This window comes from Triticum aestivum, chromosome 1D (genome assembly GCF_018294505.1).
Source record: "Triticum aestivum cultivar Chinese Spring chromosome 1D, IWGSC CS RefSeq v2.1, whole genome shotgun sequence".
Taxonomy (NCBI): Eukaryota; Viridiplantae; Streptophyta; class Magnoliopsida; order Poales; family Poaceae; genus Triticum; species Triticum aestivum.
Genome location: NC_057796.1, coordinates 173,483,293 through 173,498,719, shown reverse-complemented (window position 1 = coordinate 173,498,719; position 15,427 = coordinate 173,483,293). Strand labels below are relative to the sequence as shown.

The 15,427-nt window shown below is 50.8% G+C and overlaps 1 long non-coding RNA gene across 1 annotated transcript; it reads right to left on the bottom strand.

The window, feature by feature from the left end:
* Nucleotides 1-596: 596 nt before the first annotated feature.
* On the bottom strand, nt 597-1,444 carry LOC123180871 (uncharacterized). Its single transcript, XR_006491342.1, has 2 exons — nt 1,257-1,444; nt 597-1,156 (listed from the first exon to the last, which is right to left on the bottom strand). It is a non-coding gene; the product is annotated as an uncharacterized lncRNA (long non-coding RNA).
* Nucleotides 1,445-15,427: the final 13,983 nt, after the last annotated feature.

Here is a 15,427-nt window from a genome sequence, read left to right as displayed (position 1 = left end):
GGCATTCTGACAAAACCGAACTACGGCCATGACATCCTCCCGGCCATTCCGACAAACTCCCCTTTGGGATAAGTCATTGGTGGCCCTGATGCCACTCCGGACATCCAACGACCACCGTCATGGCAAAACAAAAACGGGCCCAAATGGGGACACACTACAGGAAACAGGTAATTTGCCGTCTGTGGATTACAGACGACAAAGACCGAAATCCAGACGGCAAAGATTTTGCCGTCAGGAAGCAGACGGCAAACTCAGACGGCAAAGATAAGTCGGCAAAGAATACTTTGCTGTCAGCTTTTTATCGGGAAGACGGCAAAGACTTTGCCATCAGCCAAATCTACTTCGCCGTCAGCCTTATAAATAACAGACGGCAAAGAATGCGGTCTTTGCCGTTAGTCAAAACATTTTCTTTGCCGTCATCCAGACTAAACTAAAGACGGCAAAGATTATTTTAAAGTTTTTTTTTTGAAAATAACGTCATTCCAAGCTTTCGTAGGGCGGGCACTGCTGCTTCAGTGGTCGCATCGGCGTCGTGTGTACAACGTGGTTAGAGCAAAAGAGGACGATGGCGTCACTACAGAGATTTGCAATACAGATCCAATAAAAATGAATGTATATTTCTTTAACAAAAAGAAAACGGATCTACAAGCTAGCCATTCTTCATGTGTACACATACGAGCAAGAATATCCTACGAGTAGCAACTTCTAAGTGTTCTACACATCAGATTTACACACGGACAAGTGCCAGGATACATCAAATTAAGATCCACTTAAAACCCATCAAGAAAGCAACACACACGTTGCTAGCCTGGGCAGCCTAGATCCACCGGGAAGTAGCAGCACTGCAACCGAACCAAATATATACAGGGCTCTGGTCGCAGCCAGCAAGCATACTGGAGGACAGCACCAGTGCGACGAGGACGGGCATGACAGCTCGCCGGTGGCGGGGTCAGAAAGTGGAGGCCGGCTTGGGAAGGAGCAATGAAGCGGCAGGGCCGAGAGTCATTGCCGAACCTGTTGCTACGGTGGCACACACCGGCGGATGGATCTAGCGCATGTGCGGCTCAACGCGGCCACGCGCACGGATCCCTTGGGGCGGCGATGCGGTTGACGTCGGGTGGCGCGAAGCTCCGCAGCCGTCCATGGCGTTGGCTGCCTCAGAGGGAGAGGGCAAGGGGTGAGGTATGGGGGAGAGATAGAGAACGAGGAAGACAGGAAGGAGGAAGGAGAAGGAGGTAGGGGCGGCGGAGCTTGACCTGGTGCTCGTCAGCGGCTTGGGGAACGGCGGTAGGTGGAGGTGGATCTTGGCTGGGAACAAGGAGAGGCGTGGGGGACGGGAGAGAGAGAAGAGGATAAGGGAGAGAGAGAGAGAGAAGAGGCTGGGAACAAGGAGAGGCGTGGGGGACGGGAGAGAGAGAAGAGGATAATGGAGAGAGAGAGAGAGAAGAGGATAATGGAGAGAGAGAGAGAGAAGAGGATAAGAGGTGGAGGTGGAGTTGGATCATGCACAGGAGCAGCGCGCGGTGGTGAATTGCTGCCACGTCATCGATCCGCGTGATGGATCCGTGTGCTGTGTTTTCTCTTTGCCGTCTGCGGTTTTCTCTATAGATGGCCAAGAGCTCACTTTGCCGTCTGTAACAAAATACACAGACAGCAAAGACTTTGCCGTCTGTGTGTTTTGTTACAGACGGCAAAGTGAACTCTTTGCCATCTGTAAAAAAAATTGCAGACGGCAAAGACTCTTTGTCGTGTGTGGTTTTTGTTGCAGACGGCAAAGTATGGATTTGCCTTCATCTGTTCTTTGCCGTCTGCTGATGACGGCAAGCCCTTTCTTTGCATTATGCCCCGACAAAATGCTGACGGGAAAGAAATTACTGACGGTAAATCTATTGTTTCCCGTAGTGACATGAGATCTCAATACCAACCACGGGCACAAAAGGCTTATGTCCGCCTAGCTGATCAGGGCAGCGCGCGTCCACAACCTTCCCTAGTTGGAGGCACCAGCGAGAGTCATAACGATAGACCGCATTAGGGCCTCCCCATAAAAGGCAAATGTGGCTGCACTAGTCAGCTCGTCTTGGTGGCACTATGACTCAGCCAATAGGTGTTCAAGCTCGATTAAAGTACGGTCAGACTTGAATGTAAATGATGCTAAGTCATACAATATAACGTGATAAACTGACCATGATAACAACATGAACATGGATGGGAAAGCATAATCATTCAACATATCAACAGTAGTGAAGCATTAATACCGATGAGCATGACATGACGATGAACATGAACCAAATAGTATAAGACGATCACATAAGAGCAAAGCATGATCACTAACATCAAAATAAATATTTGACTGAAGTATAACAAGAGCATAACTAAGTAAACATCTACTTAACTAGATGCACATGATCATAGCACAAGCATAAGCATGCAAACACGAGCATGAATGAATCATTCACAGAATTCACAAACAAGTTAAAGATTCAAGTTGAAAACCATTCCTACTGCATGGCTATCATGCAAGTGGCTGTTGTGGCTTGCCTGAGGATGAAGAATACTCCGGGAAGAAGTGCGATGAAGTCGCGGAATGATTCCCTAGAACGCTTCTCTCTCGGAGGGGGTAGGATAAGGGCAAGCGCATAAAGGTCACTTTCACAATGGGACCGTCTAGTAAAAATGATACCAACAGATAGAGCTCGATGAGGGAGTCCTGGACTAAGGGGTCCTCGGGCCTCCGATCTGTTAGCCATGGGCCGGACTGATGGGCTATGAAGATACGAAGACCGAAGACTGCATCCGTGTCCGAATTGGACTCTCCTTGGCGTGGAAGGCAAGCTTGGCGACCAAATATGTAGATTCTTTTCCGTTGTAACCGACCTTGTGTAACCCTAGATCTCCCTGGTGTCTATATAAACCCGAGGACTTAGTCTGGAAAGGGAGGATACTCATTACCATAGTCATACGGGCTAGACTTCTAGGGTTTAGCCCTCACGATCTCGTGGTAGATCAACTCTTGTAATACTCATATTCATCAAGATCAATCAAGCAGGAAGTAGGGTATTACCTCCATAGAGAGGGCCCGAACCTAGGTAAACATCATGTCCCCTGTCTCCTGTTACCATCGACCTTAGATGCACAGTTCGGGGCCCCCTACCCGAGATCTGCCAGTTTTGACACCGACATTGGTGCTTTCATTGAGAGTTCCACTGTGCCGTCCTCAAAAGGTTTGATGGCCTCTTCAATCGTCAACAACGATGCTGTCCAAGGGGAAACCTTCCTCCCCAGACAGATCTTCATGTTCGGCGGCTTCGTACTGCAGGCCAACTCGCTTGGCCGCCTGGAGCAGATCGACAGCTACGCCCCTGGCCATCTGGTCAGATTCGGGAGCTTGAATTATGTCGCGGACATCCGTGGAGATTTGATCTTCACCGGATTCGAGACCGCGGCAACCGCTCCTAGTCACCTCGATGAACATGACCTAAATCTGTCATCGAGCCGCATCCAGGAGATTGCTCCTGTAACTGCTCCGGCCATAGATCCGGAGCATATTGCGCCGTCTGAAGATGGGAGCCTCAACCGCACCGCGGAGGCCGCAGATTCCACGGCGTTGGAGACAAACACAGGCCTAAAGTCACACGGCGCCTTTGTCACCAGAAGTTCGGACTCGTCTCTGGTCATAAATTCCGAGCCATGTGCATCCGCGGACGCCGAGCTGGATCGCTTATCGATCTTCGAGTTTAGTGCCGCAGACATCTTCCAGCATTCGCCCTTGGGCGATGTGCTAAATTTGTTAAGAAACTTTTCCTTGGCGGGGGACTCGCAGCCGAAGTATGTTCGGTTCGAACTGGAGGCTGATGATGAAGGAGAATTTCACTCCCCAACCACCATCCACTTCATAGCCATTGTCGAAGACTTAACCGACGAGCTTGACTATGACTCCGAAGACATCGACGGTATGGACGGCGATGCCGGAGATGAGGAGGCCCAAAACCCGCCGTTCGCTAGACGATGGACGACCACTTCCTCATACGATGTCTACATGGTAGATACGCCGAAAAAAATAGCGGCGATGACAAGGAAAACCCAGCAAAGGAGGACCCTCCTAAAACACAGCCAAAGCGCCGGCGTCAGCGGCACCGCTCTAAATCCCGCCGCAGCAGGGATAGCAACACCGGCACAGGAGACGACAACACTCCGGATGGTGCCGAAGACACAGAAGAACCCAATGATCAAACAGCCGAACAAGACAATCGGGAATCAGGGCATGCCAGCCCTGACAAACAGGCCATAGAAGAAGACTCGGAGGACGGTAGTTACCGTCCGCCCTCCGAGGAGGAGGTGAGCCTCGATAACGAAGACTTCATCTTGCCTGAGGAGCCCCTTGAGCAGGAGCGCTTTAAGCTTCAGCTAATAGCCACTGCAAGGAGCCTGAAAAAGCAGCAGCAACAACTTCAAGCAGATCAAAACCTGCTCAATGACAGATGGACCGATGTCCTGACAGCCGAAGAATACGGCCTTAAACGCCCAGCCAAAAGCTACCCGAAGCGCAGATTACTACCTCAGTTCGATGATGAGGCGCCAGATCCCGCACCAGCATCACGCAACGCGGCTGATCGGCCACTGCGCGGTCGGGATAAAACTGCAACCCGAGCCAAAAACCAGACTGTCCCACTCCATCGTAAAGGCAGGGATAAGTCAGCTCAGGGCCATACATATGACCTCCGCCAAGAACTGGACAGTAGAGCGGAAGACACAAGATCGATCTACGGATCGCGACGACGTGACTTAAGGTGCGGGGACAGCTATCTATTTGGGCGTGACAAACCCTATTCACGCCCGAGCCAAATGCCGCAGACGGACTCCATCAGAGCTACGTCACGATGCGGCCCGATATAGAGGCGCCGCACACCCTCTTTGCTTCACTGATGAAGTAATGGATCATGAATTCCCAGAAGGGTTCAAACCCGTAAACATCGAATCCTATGATGGAACAACCGATCCCGCGGTATGGATAGAGGATTTTATTCTCCATATCCACATGGCCCGCGGGGATGATCTTCACGCCATCAAATACCTCCCACTAAAACTCAAAGGGCCAGCTCGGCACTGGCTAAACAGTCTGCCTGAAAATTCCATTGGCAGCTGGGAGGACCTGGAAGAGGCTTTCCTCGACAACTTCCAAGGTACATATGTGCGGTCGCCAGACGGCGACGACTTAAGTCACATAGTTTAACAGCCCGGGGAGTCAGCCAGGAAGTTCCGGACTAGGTTCCTAACTAAAAAGAACCACATCGTCGATTGTCCGGATGCCGAGGCCTTAGCGGCCTTTAAACATAGCATCCACGACGAATGGCTCTCCCGCCACCTCGTCCAAGAAAAGCCAAAATCTATGGCAGCCCTCACGGCACTTATGACCCGCTTTTGCGCGGGCGAGGATAGTTGGTTGGCTCGCACAAAAACACAGCCAGCGAGGGAGGCCCCTCCGACGCTAAGAACAACAACGGCAAGCTCCGACGTAACAGACACAAACGCCAAAGCAATGGCGATAATACCGACGACACTACAGTCAGCGCCAGATTCAGTGGCTCCAAGTCCAACCAGCGGAAGAAACCATACAAGAGGAACAATCAGGGACCATCCAGTCTGGACCGCATACTCGATCGCCCGTGCCAGATACATGGCACCCCAGAAAAACCAGCCAATCATACCAACAGAGACTGTTGGGTTTTTTAACAGGCCGGCAAATTAAACGCCGAGAACGGGGAAAAGGGCTCACAAAGCGAGGACGACGACGAGGAGCCCCGGCAATCGAACACAGGGGAGCAAAAGAAGTTTCCCCCTCAAGTGAAAATAGTAAACATGATATATTTTACACACATCCCCAAAAGGGAGCACAAACGCGCACTAAGGGACATCTATGCGATAGAGCCAGTCGCCCCCAAATTTAATCCATGGTCATCATGCCCGATCACTTTCGATCATCAGGATCATCCGACCAGTATCCGACATGGCGGATCAGCCGCACTGGTCCTGGACCCAACCATTGATGGATTCCACCTTACGAGAGTCCTCATGGACGGTGGTAGTAGCCTCGATCTGCTCTATCAAGACATAGTGCGCAAAATGGGCATTAATCTGTCAAGGATCAAGCCAACGAAGACTACCTTCAAAGGAGTCATAACAGGTGTAGAGGCCCGCTGTACGAGCTCAATCACACTAGAGGTTGTCTTTGGATCCCCCGACAACTTCCAAAGCGAGGAGTTAATCTTCGACATCGTCCCATTCCGCAGTGGTTATCACGCACTGCTCGGACGAACGTCATTCACTCGGTTCAATGTGGTGCCGCACTATGCTTATATTAAGCTCAAGATGCCCGGTCCACGCGGCGTTATAACGGTGAACGGAAACACGGAACGCTCCCTCCAAACAGAGGAGCACACCGCCGCCCTAGCAGCAGAAGTCCAGAGCGGCCTTTTCAAGCAGACCCGTAATCCGGCTGCCGAGCCCCGGGACATCATAAAGAGGGTTCGGACTACGCTGCACGAGGACAGCGCGGCTCATCAAGAGCTCGACTAGCAATTTGGCCTCCGTCCCAGCCCTGATCAGGCAGTGGCATCCGTACGACGCGTACATAATTACGCACTCAAAATTCCATGGGCATCGACGGAGGCACAGAAATCTTATGATCCACAGTTCGGCTTGACCGATCCCGGACACACAAATACTTTTACTATTTCCTTTTTCCTTTTTCAGGTTTCTTTTACATAGGCCTTCTTGGACGGCCTAATTACCAGTCTTGTAAAAGGATAAAAACACCAGAATGGCAAGAAGCACAACCGTATAGGGGAAGTTCTAGAGGTCACTCTACCTATTTTCAGGACCCACACGCAACTCGCCTCTGGTCATGGCATGTTAAATAGTCAGCTGCTTATCGCACTATTTGTATTAATATGCTTAGACGCATTAACCCAATTATAATGGAAACAGCTCGTGGATATCACCTCTGCTTTCTTTCGGTTTTCCTTTAATAATTTATCTTTTAGCACCCGTACGCTTTGGTACGTTTCATATTTGCCAAGGGCTTTATAGTACCCCACAACATGGCGATAAAAGTTCGAACACTTTTCAGTTCAACACCCCGAATTTAGCATTATATGCATTGGCTCCGAATCATGTCTTTGGTCAATAGTTGGGTTGCCCGGCTCCTGTGCCTGCTACCTTACGTTCCGCTATATCGGCTAAGGTAGTAAAGGGAGAACTGCTGTGATTGTGCCCTGGTTTATCCAAAGGAGCACCTCAGTAGAGAAAGCCGAAAACTGACTGTCATGATACAGCGAGAGCCGGTCAGCTATTCGAGAGGTTGGAATTTTTTTCCGCATTATGCGAAGGATCGGTACTTCCCGATCAGACGCTCATAGCACTCTCGTTGGAAAACTAGGGGCTGCGCCTATGTATTATTGTAAAACTCCTATGGCTAAGTGAGGGCGTTTAAGCCGCATTGTCTGATTGCCTAGTTCGTTGCGCTAAACAAATCCTTCAAGGACCATACAATTGGATCAAGATTGTTTAGATTCCATTCCGAACACCCCAGTACTACCCACGTGAGGGCAGAAGCCGACGACTGGCCAACCCTCAGATTCCATACAACACGGCCGCATAGGAGGAAAAAATTAAAACATAACAAAAATTATATTACAAACTAACTTTGTTTCATCATACAAGGCAAAGACAACACGAATGTATTCATTCGAAAATAATGTCCTGCCCACACTGCGCTGCTACAATGCGAGACCCCTCTAGGACATCCGCGAAATAGTGCTCGGGTGTGCGGTGCTCCTTGCCCTCTGGTGGCCCTCGGGCCAGATCGACGACATTCATCTTCACCCACCACATCTTGCAACGGGCGAAAGCCATACGAGCACCCTCAATACAGGACGATCGCTTGACGATATCCAGCCGAGGACAGGCGTCCACCATCCGCCTCACGAGTCCGAAGTAGCTGTCGGGCATAGCTTCGGCTGGCCATAGCCGGATTATCAAATCCTTCATGGCTAGTTCGGCCACCCTATGTAGCTCCACCAGCTGTTTCAGCTGATCGGTGAAGGACACGGGATGCTCTGGCACAAGATATTGCGACCAGAATAGCTTCTCCGTAGAACTCCCTTCTTCGGCTCGGAAGAACTCCGCGGCATCGGACACGCTTCGCGGCAAATCAACAAAAGCCCCTGGAGAACTCCGAATCCGGGTTAGTAAAAGATACCTCCTCTCCGCATATTTGCTTTGCATACTGAATGCCTTACCCGCCGCAATCTTCCTCGCCTCCTGGACCTCTTGGAGGGCGCCCTGGGCCTCGTTCTGGGCCGTCTCCGCGCTCTGACGAGCCTTGGAGAGTTCGGCCTCTTTGGCCGACGCGTCACGCTCCAAGGTCTCGCACTTCTTCACCGCGTCGCGGAGCTCTTGTTGTACCTCGCCGACCCGGGCTTTGAGCTTCTTACGGGCAGCCTGCTCCTTGACGACCATCTCCTCGGCTTCACCCAGGGCCATTTTCAGGGCCTCAACCTCGGTCGTTGCCCCTATTTATATCAAGAGACTTCGGTCAATACATATCAGCCCACACTTTTTAAGTACTTTCTGGGTTATTACATACCTTTATTCTCCTGGAGCTGCCTCTTCACCTGGCCGAGCTCCTCCTCGGCCTGCTCCAGTCTTCGCTTAAGTTCGGAGACTTGGCAGCACGTGAGCCCGTGGCCAGCAGTGACACTTGCATTCACATTACAGACAAATTTAGTTAGTCCCCTGCAATACAGGAATGATCCTCTGTCCGGCATTTCTTTCCAAACACCGGACAATGTCTCAAGGGCTACTGTCTATATGGGGATGTTCTCTTTTTGCGTCGCTTACCTCAAAACCTGTCAGCAGGCTGCTGCAGGCTTCGGTTAGTCCGCTCTTGGCAGACTGAACCCTTTCAATCACCGTGCCCATGAGAACACGATGCTCATCCACAATGGAAGCGCCTCGTGGCGCTTCCAGCAGATCATCTGGTGCCCCTGGTTGGACAGGGGTCACCGGTGGAATAGGCATACCCCCTTCTTTCGAAGGAGGTGGCGTGCCTGATTCCGGAGGCATATCGGTCTTTGGAATCAAGTCCGGTTGAGGGCCGAACTGAGTACGGCCCTCCTTCCCAGTCTCCCAAGGGATTGGTTCCCCCTGGTGTCCGGCAATGGGGGCTTCGCCTTCGGGCGCTTCTCGAGACTCTTCCCGGCCTGGGAAGGTCCGTTGGGAGAGCACCTCGTCGTCCCGTTTGGCCTTGGGAGAGTAAGCAGCTGGCGGTGTCTCGCTGGCCATCTCCCTTGGGTCCAACGAACCTCTTAATGAGGATCGCTGGGAGCTGTCGTGGGCCGGACTGTAACAACATGACTGATCACGTCAATACGACAAGGAGGAAAGGTTAGATCTATGGGCATGTACAAGTCTTAGCACTTACGATGCTGCCCGGGGCTTAGTGTGGGGGCGTCGCTCCGGACTGCTGCCAACGTCCCACGCGGTGTTGACCGCAAGGGCGCTCTTTCCCTTCTTGGGCATTCCCACCTCCAGATTCGTGGAAGCCATCCTCTTCTTCTTTCCCTCCTTGGGGGGAGGGTTGTTCTCCTCCTCCTCCTCCCCTTCCTCGTCGTCGTCCTCAGGGACGAAGGAATGGGTCTCTTCGTCTTCGGACGTCACGTCCGAAGCCCCCTTGCAACAAGGGCCGCTTTTGGCCCCCTTGGCCTTCTTCTTGGCCTTCTTCTCCGGCGCCTTATAGGGTGCCGGCACCAGCATCTTCGCTAAACGCGGGATGACTGGTTCTTCAGGCAGCGGAGCCGAACATCGGATCCGCTTCGCCCTCTCCATCCAGTCCTGAAGAAGCAATTATAAAAGCTCAGACATCATCCTTGAAACAGGAAAGAAGGGGATGCGTTAAAAAATAACATACCTCGCCGGCGAGATGGTTAATGTCGTGTCCGCGGTCTGAATCTGTGGCCGGTGGATTCTCGTTGCCCTTAAAGAGCAACTTCCAGGCGCCTTCGTGAGTGGTCTCGAAGAGCCTCTTCAGAGTATGGTGCTTCTTCAGATTGAACTTGCATAGAGGGGGGCTTCGGCTTTGACACGGAAGAATCCGGCGAACTAGCAGCACCTGGATTATATCAACAAGTTTTACATCCTTATCCACCATGCTTTGAACACGCGTCTGCAGCGCTATCAGCTCGTCTGACGAACACCAGTTCGGGCTCTTCTCGACCCATGAGGTGAGCCACATTGGGGCACCGGGGTTGAATTCGGCAGCCGCGGCCCAGTTGGTGCCACGGGGTTATGTAATGTAGAACCATTGTTTCTGCCATTCCTTGATAGTCTCCACGAAAGTGCCTTTCGGCCAGGAGACATTGGACAGCTTACTCACCATGGCCCCTCCGCACTCCGCATGCTGGCCATCCACCACCTTTGGCTTCACGTTGAAGACCTTGAGCCACAGCCCGAAGTGAGGTTGAATGCGGAGGAAGGCCTCACACACGACGATGAACGCCGAGATGTTGAGGAAAGAGTTCGGAGATAGATCATGAAAGTCTATCCCGTAGTAGTAAATCAGCCCGTGGACGAAGGGGTGGAGAGAAAACCCTAGCCCGCGGAAGAAATGAGGGATAAATACCACCCTCTCTTTGGGCTTCGGCGTGGGGACGATTTGCCCCTGGGCTGGAAGGCGGTGGGCGATTTCCTTCGCCAAGTACCCGGCCACCCGAAGCTCAGTAATATCCTTCTCCTTAACGGAGGAGGCCATCCACTTGCCCTGACCTCCGGATCCGAACATGGTTGAGCGCTAGCTTGAGTGGGAAGAAGATGAGAACTTGGGCGCTGGAGCTCAAGATCGGAAGGGCAGAGAAAGAAGGTGTGGGAGAAGAAGGGAATCCTTATCCCCTTATAAAGGCAGTGAATATTGAACGCCTCCCCATTTGCCTTCAAACTCGCCTATTCCCAAGGCATGTGTAAACGGCACGGTTGGGTTACCCACGGCCGTATTGATGAGAATCCCGCGATAAGGGGACACGATCTCTGCTTTGACAAGACGTGCCAATGGCAACCGCGTTTCGGAACATGGAACGGCAGAACAAAATGGTCCGAAATTATGACCGGGCAGACGTGATGTCACATGGTAAAAAGTTGTCAACTGATTGGACCCGTGGAATATTATATTCTCTCCGCGGTTGTGTGTGGTGTGTGTTACAGGTCCAGATACAATCATCACGTCCGAAGACTATATTGGAGTTTGGAAAGAAGGGAACCCGCCTTGCAATGCCGAAGACAAATCTGCGCGCCGGACTCCTCGTCATTGAAGCGAGGTTCAGGGGCTACTGAGGGAGTCCTGGACTAAGGGGTCCTCGGGCGTCCGGTCTGTTAGCCATGGGCCGGACTGATGGGCTGTGAAGATACGAAGACCGAAGACTGCATCCGTGTCCGGATAGGACACTCCTTGGCGTGGAAGGCAAGCTTGACGACCAAATATGTAGATTCTTTTCTTTTGTAACCGACCTTGTGTAACCTTATATAAACCGGAGGACTTGGTCCGGAAAGGAAGGATACTCATTACCATAGCCATACGGACTAGACTTCTAGGGTTTAGCCCTCACGATCTCGTGGTAGATCAACTCTTGTAATACTCATATTCATCAAGATCAATCAAGCCGGAAGTAGGGTATTACCTCCATATAGAGGGCCCGAACCTGGGTAAACATCGTGTCCCCTGTCTCTTGTTACCATCGACCTTAGACGCATAGTTTGGGACCCCCTACCCGAGATCCGCCGGTTTTGACACCGACACTCGACGAGACGAAGAAGTAGGCGTTGGATTCACCTCAAACGGAGTTACGGTCGCGGAGATACGAGAGGTGGAAGTTTAGGGACCAATCTGTAAATATATCATCATAAACAAGTCCCTGAGTGGATAAGGCAGAAGCGTATTTCAGAAGAATACGCTTTTAGAACTGAGAAGCGCATTTGCAGCCGAAGTACTAAGGAAATACGCTTTCCAGAGTTGAAAATGTATTTCTGAAAATATGTTTCCACTTACTGAGCTGCGCCCGGGGCAGGAGTCACTTACAGAGGGGTCCCATGGGCAGGGGGACGGGGGCGCTGGCATCGTCGTCTTCCTCCTCCTGTCCCCCCGATCAGAAGCAGAGGAGGACAGGGGAGGGGCGCCGGTTAGGGGCCCGGCCGGTTCCGGCTGTCTCCGGCCAGACGGAGGCCACCGGCGAGCGCGGGAGGCGGCGCCACGCACGTCCAGAGGAGGCACGCGCACCGGGGAGGGCTAGGGCGAACGCTGCTGGAGGCGCCAGAGAGCATGGCCGGCGGCGGCCATTCTATGGTGGCGCGGCCACAGGGCCTTCGCCGATGAGTGGAGAGGTGGGGCGGGCTCGCCGGAGAGTGGGGAAGCTGGTGGTTGTGTCAGGGAGTGGAGGGGAGGACTAGCCGCGCCGGGACCGAGGAGGAACCGCCACGGCCATGGCGGATGGAGATGGATGCGGCAAGCTCCGGTGGACGTGGGAGGCAGGGGAAGGAGCTGTGAGGTACGGAGGACCACGGAGAAGCTATATATGGGCCGGGGGTGCTCGGGAACGCTTCGGCCGACAAGACAAACACGGAGCAGAGGAGGTAGCGGCACAGGTGAGCTCAAAAGAGACTAAACAGCGACGAGATAGGTCGGGGCAGGCGCACGGGACAATGGAGGGGGTCACGGGGCAGCTACTAGACACGATTTGGACGCGAGAGGCAGAGGAAGACGACGACTATAGGGCACGCGGTTTGCCAGAGCACGAGATTTAGCTCATTTGTCCTGTGGTCACCGCGTGCACTGGCGCACACGGTGCACTCTGAGCGGCCAAATCATGTCTGGGCGATGGACCATGCTACCCTTAGTGCCATTGAAGAAAGAAACAAGAGTAGGGGCAAAGAAGAGATTTGCACGTGGATCCAAAACAGAGCAACAACAAAGTGTTTGATATGAACTGAGAGAGATTGGCTTGGATCTGGACTCTGATCTTTGGCATGGTGTAATCACATGCTAAGTCCACTGTGTTGGCAAAATATCAGCCCAAACGGAGGAGTCTAGAGGGTACTTGCTATAGAATGCACCATACTATACAGAAATACAAAGTATGAAGTAGCACTCACATATCAAGTCGGATTGAGCTGAATTTTTATGTAGATGAGTTATTTGGAAAAATGGTAGAGGGAAAATGTCTTGATGAATTGAGCCCAAATTTGGTGGAGAGGGTTTATATGGGTAGGATCATCTCCTGGTAAATTGTCAGCAATAATGAAGCAATATAAAATATACTTGCTTCACAACCTAAAAATCTGACCAGAAACTAAGAATTGATGGTGTGCTCACATAGAATGATTACATGAGCTAAATTTGGAGGAGAGTGATGATTTGATCATATAAAGGACCTTGCAAAATTTCATCTCATTTGGGTAACCCTAGCTATTACTTCCTTCTCAAAGGCTTCCCAAAGACAGAAACTTTGAAAATTTGCTGAGGAAGGTTCACTAGGAAAATTAAGTTGATTTTTGGCTTGTGGCCATGATATGGATAGGAAAGAGTTCCCAAAAAATTTGAGGTCAATCAAGCAAAGACAAATGGCACTTCCTTCTCAAAAAGCCAATTAGGGCAGAATGAGAAAAGGAATATTTGTGAATTATCATTGATGATGCCAAAGAAGTGTTTTGACATATCTGTGGAAGATATGACCCAAAAAATTATGAGATTTATTTGGGAATTTTGGGAGTGACAGAAATATAAGTTGTTTCACAACCTAGGGCAAAAAGAATTATTCCTTTAATAGAAAAAAGAATATTTCCAATAAAAAGAATATTGGGACTGGACAAACATGAAAATGACAAGGTCTTGAGATGGTTGAGGATGACACGCCACTTGGGAGCGAGATGGTCTTCCCACAGAGCCACAGAAAAGCAATTCAATTCAAAAATCCAAAGAAAAACAAAAGAAAAAGAAAGGGCCAAAATCCAGGGTGTCACACGTATAGTTCATGTTAATAAACTAATTAATAATTTTCTTACTCTAAATTTTTATGATGACACCAACTTACCAGAGAGGTTTTCTACGGATCAATCTAATGGTTTTAACAATGAAACAAATTTTAGTTTAAGTAATTTATTAATGGATGATCAAAGAAGGTCAAAACTCGGGTATTGGGCAAAAACAGTAACTAAACCTTGCTGAAAAATTATTCTACGAGTTCTAGCAGATTAGTATGGTTCCAAAGACAAACTTTCATATTAAAAAAATTAAATGAAATATAGATTAAAAGATATAGCAAAAATACTTAATTTCCCATTTAAATCAAAGCTGAATTTAATTTTCCCAAAAGTTACGTTATATATTTTTATAATAAACTAGATGTCCTTAGCAATCCGGGAATATATTATTTGTCGAATTTGGACATACGGTTCAGGAGATATGATTTTCGGAAGTTTGGGTATTTTTCTGGAAATGAATTACGGTATTTAACCTAGAGCCGCCATGTGTCGCATTTCTGTTGGCTGATACCTCTTCATCAAAGAACAAGTATGGGACGCAAGGGCTGGGTGCTCACCGTGGGAAAAATTGCCGAAGTGGTCGCCGAAGACGGTAGGTGCGGCCTCGACGTTCTGGGCGTCTCCGCTGACGAAGAAGTGCACAACGAGGTAGAGAAGGGCTTGCCGAAGACGATGGTGCAGTGGCGAGATCGGACTCGTGCTATGGCACCGAGTAGGAGCGGCTGAAGTCATGCAGGATGCCGGCAAGCTTCAGCTTGCCCTTCCCTTGTGCTCCGGTTCTCCTAGAGACAACTGAGGTCACTATCTGATGCTCACTGATGAGAAACGCCAGAGAAGAAGAGTTTTGCGCGAGGGCTCACCGGAGGCGTCGCTAGCTTCGTCGGAAGCGGTGGCAGAGGGCGAAGTCCGACGAGAGATTCCACGAGACGGGGAGGGAGATAGCTCCTTCAAGGAGGGGGCTTCGGACGACGGATGAGAAGGGCTCGCGGGGTATTTTTAAAAAATTTATAGGGCTTGGGGAGGTCAGGTCATGCAGTATCAAGGACGTTAATGCCAGACGTAAATGCGGCAGTTCCCGCTGCTCTAATGGTCATTAGAGCGCAGCTAATGGAGGGAAGGCATCAAAGGAGGCGAGGGGATCTGGTTCAGGAGGCCAGCAGGCGCGGGGAAGCCGGGGAGGGGTCGCGGGCGTGCACAGGGGCACGGTACAGCGGCGGCTTGCTGCCTGTTCTGTTCGTGAGTCTTCACGAGGAAGAAGCTGATGGGGTCCAGCGGTTAGAGAGAGAAAAAAGGGAAAGAAAAGAAATAAAAGGAAATAGAAGGAGAGATGTGCTCACGCTGGAGT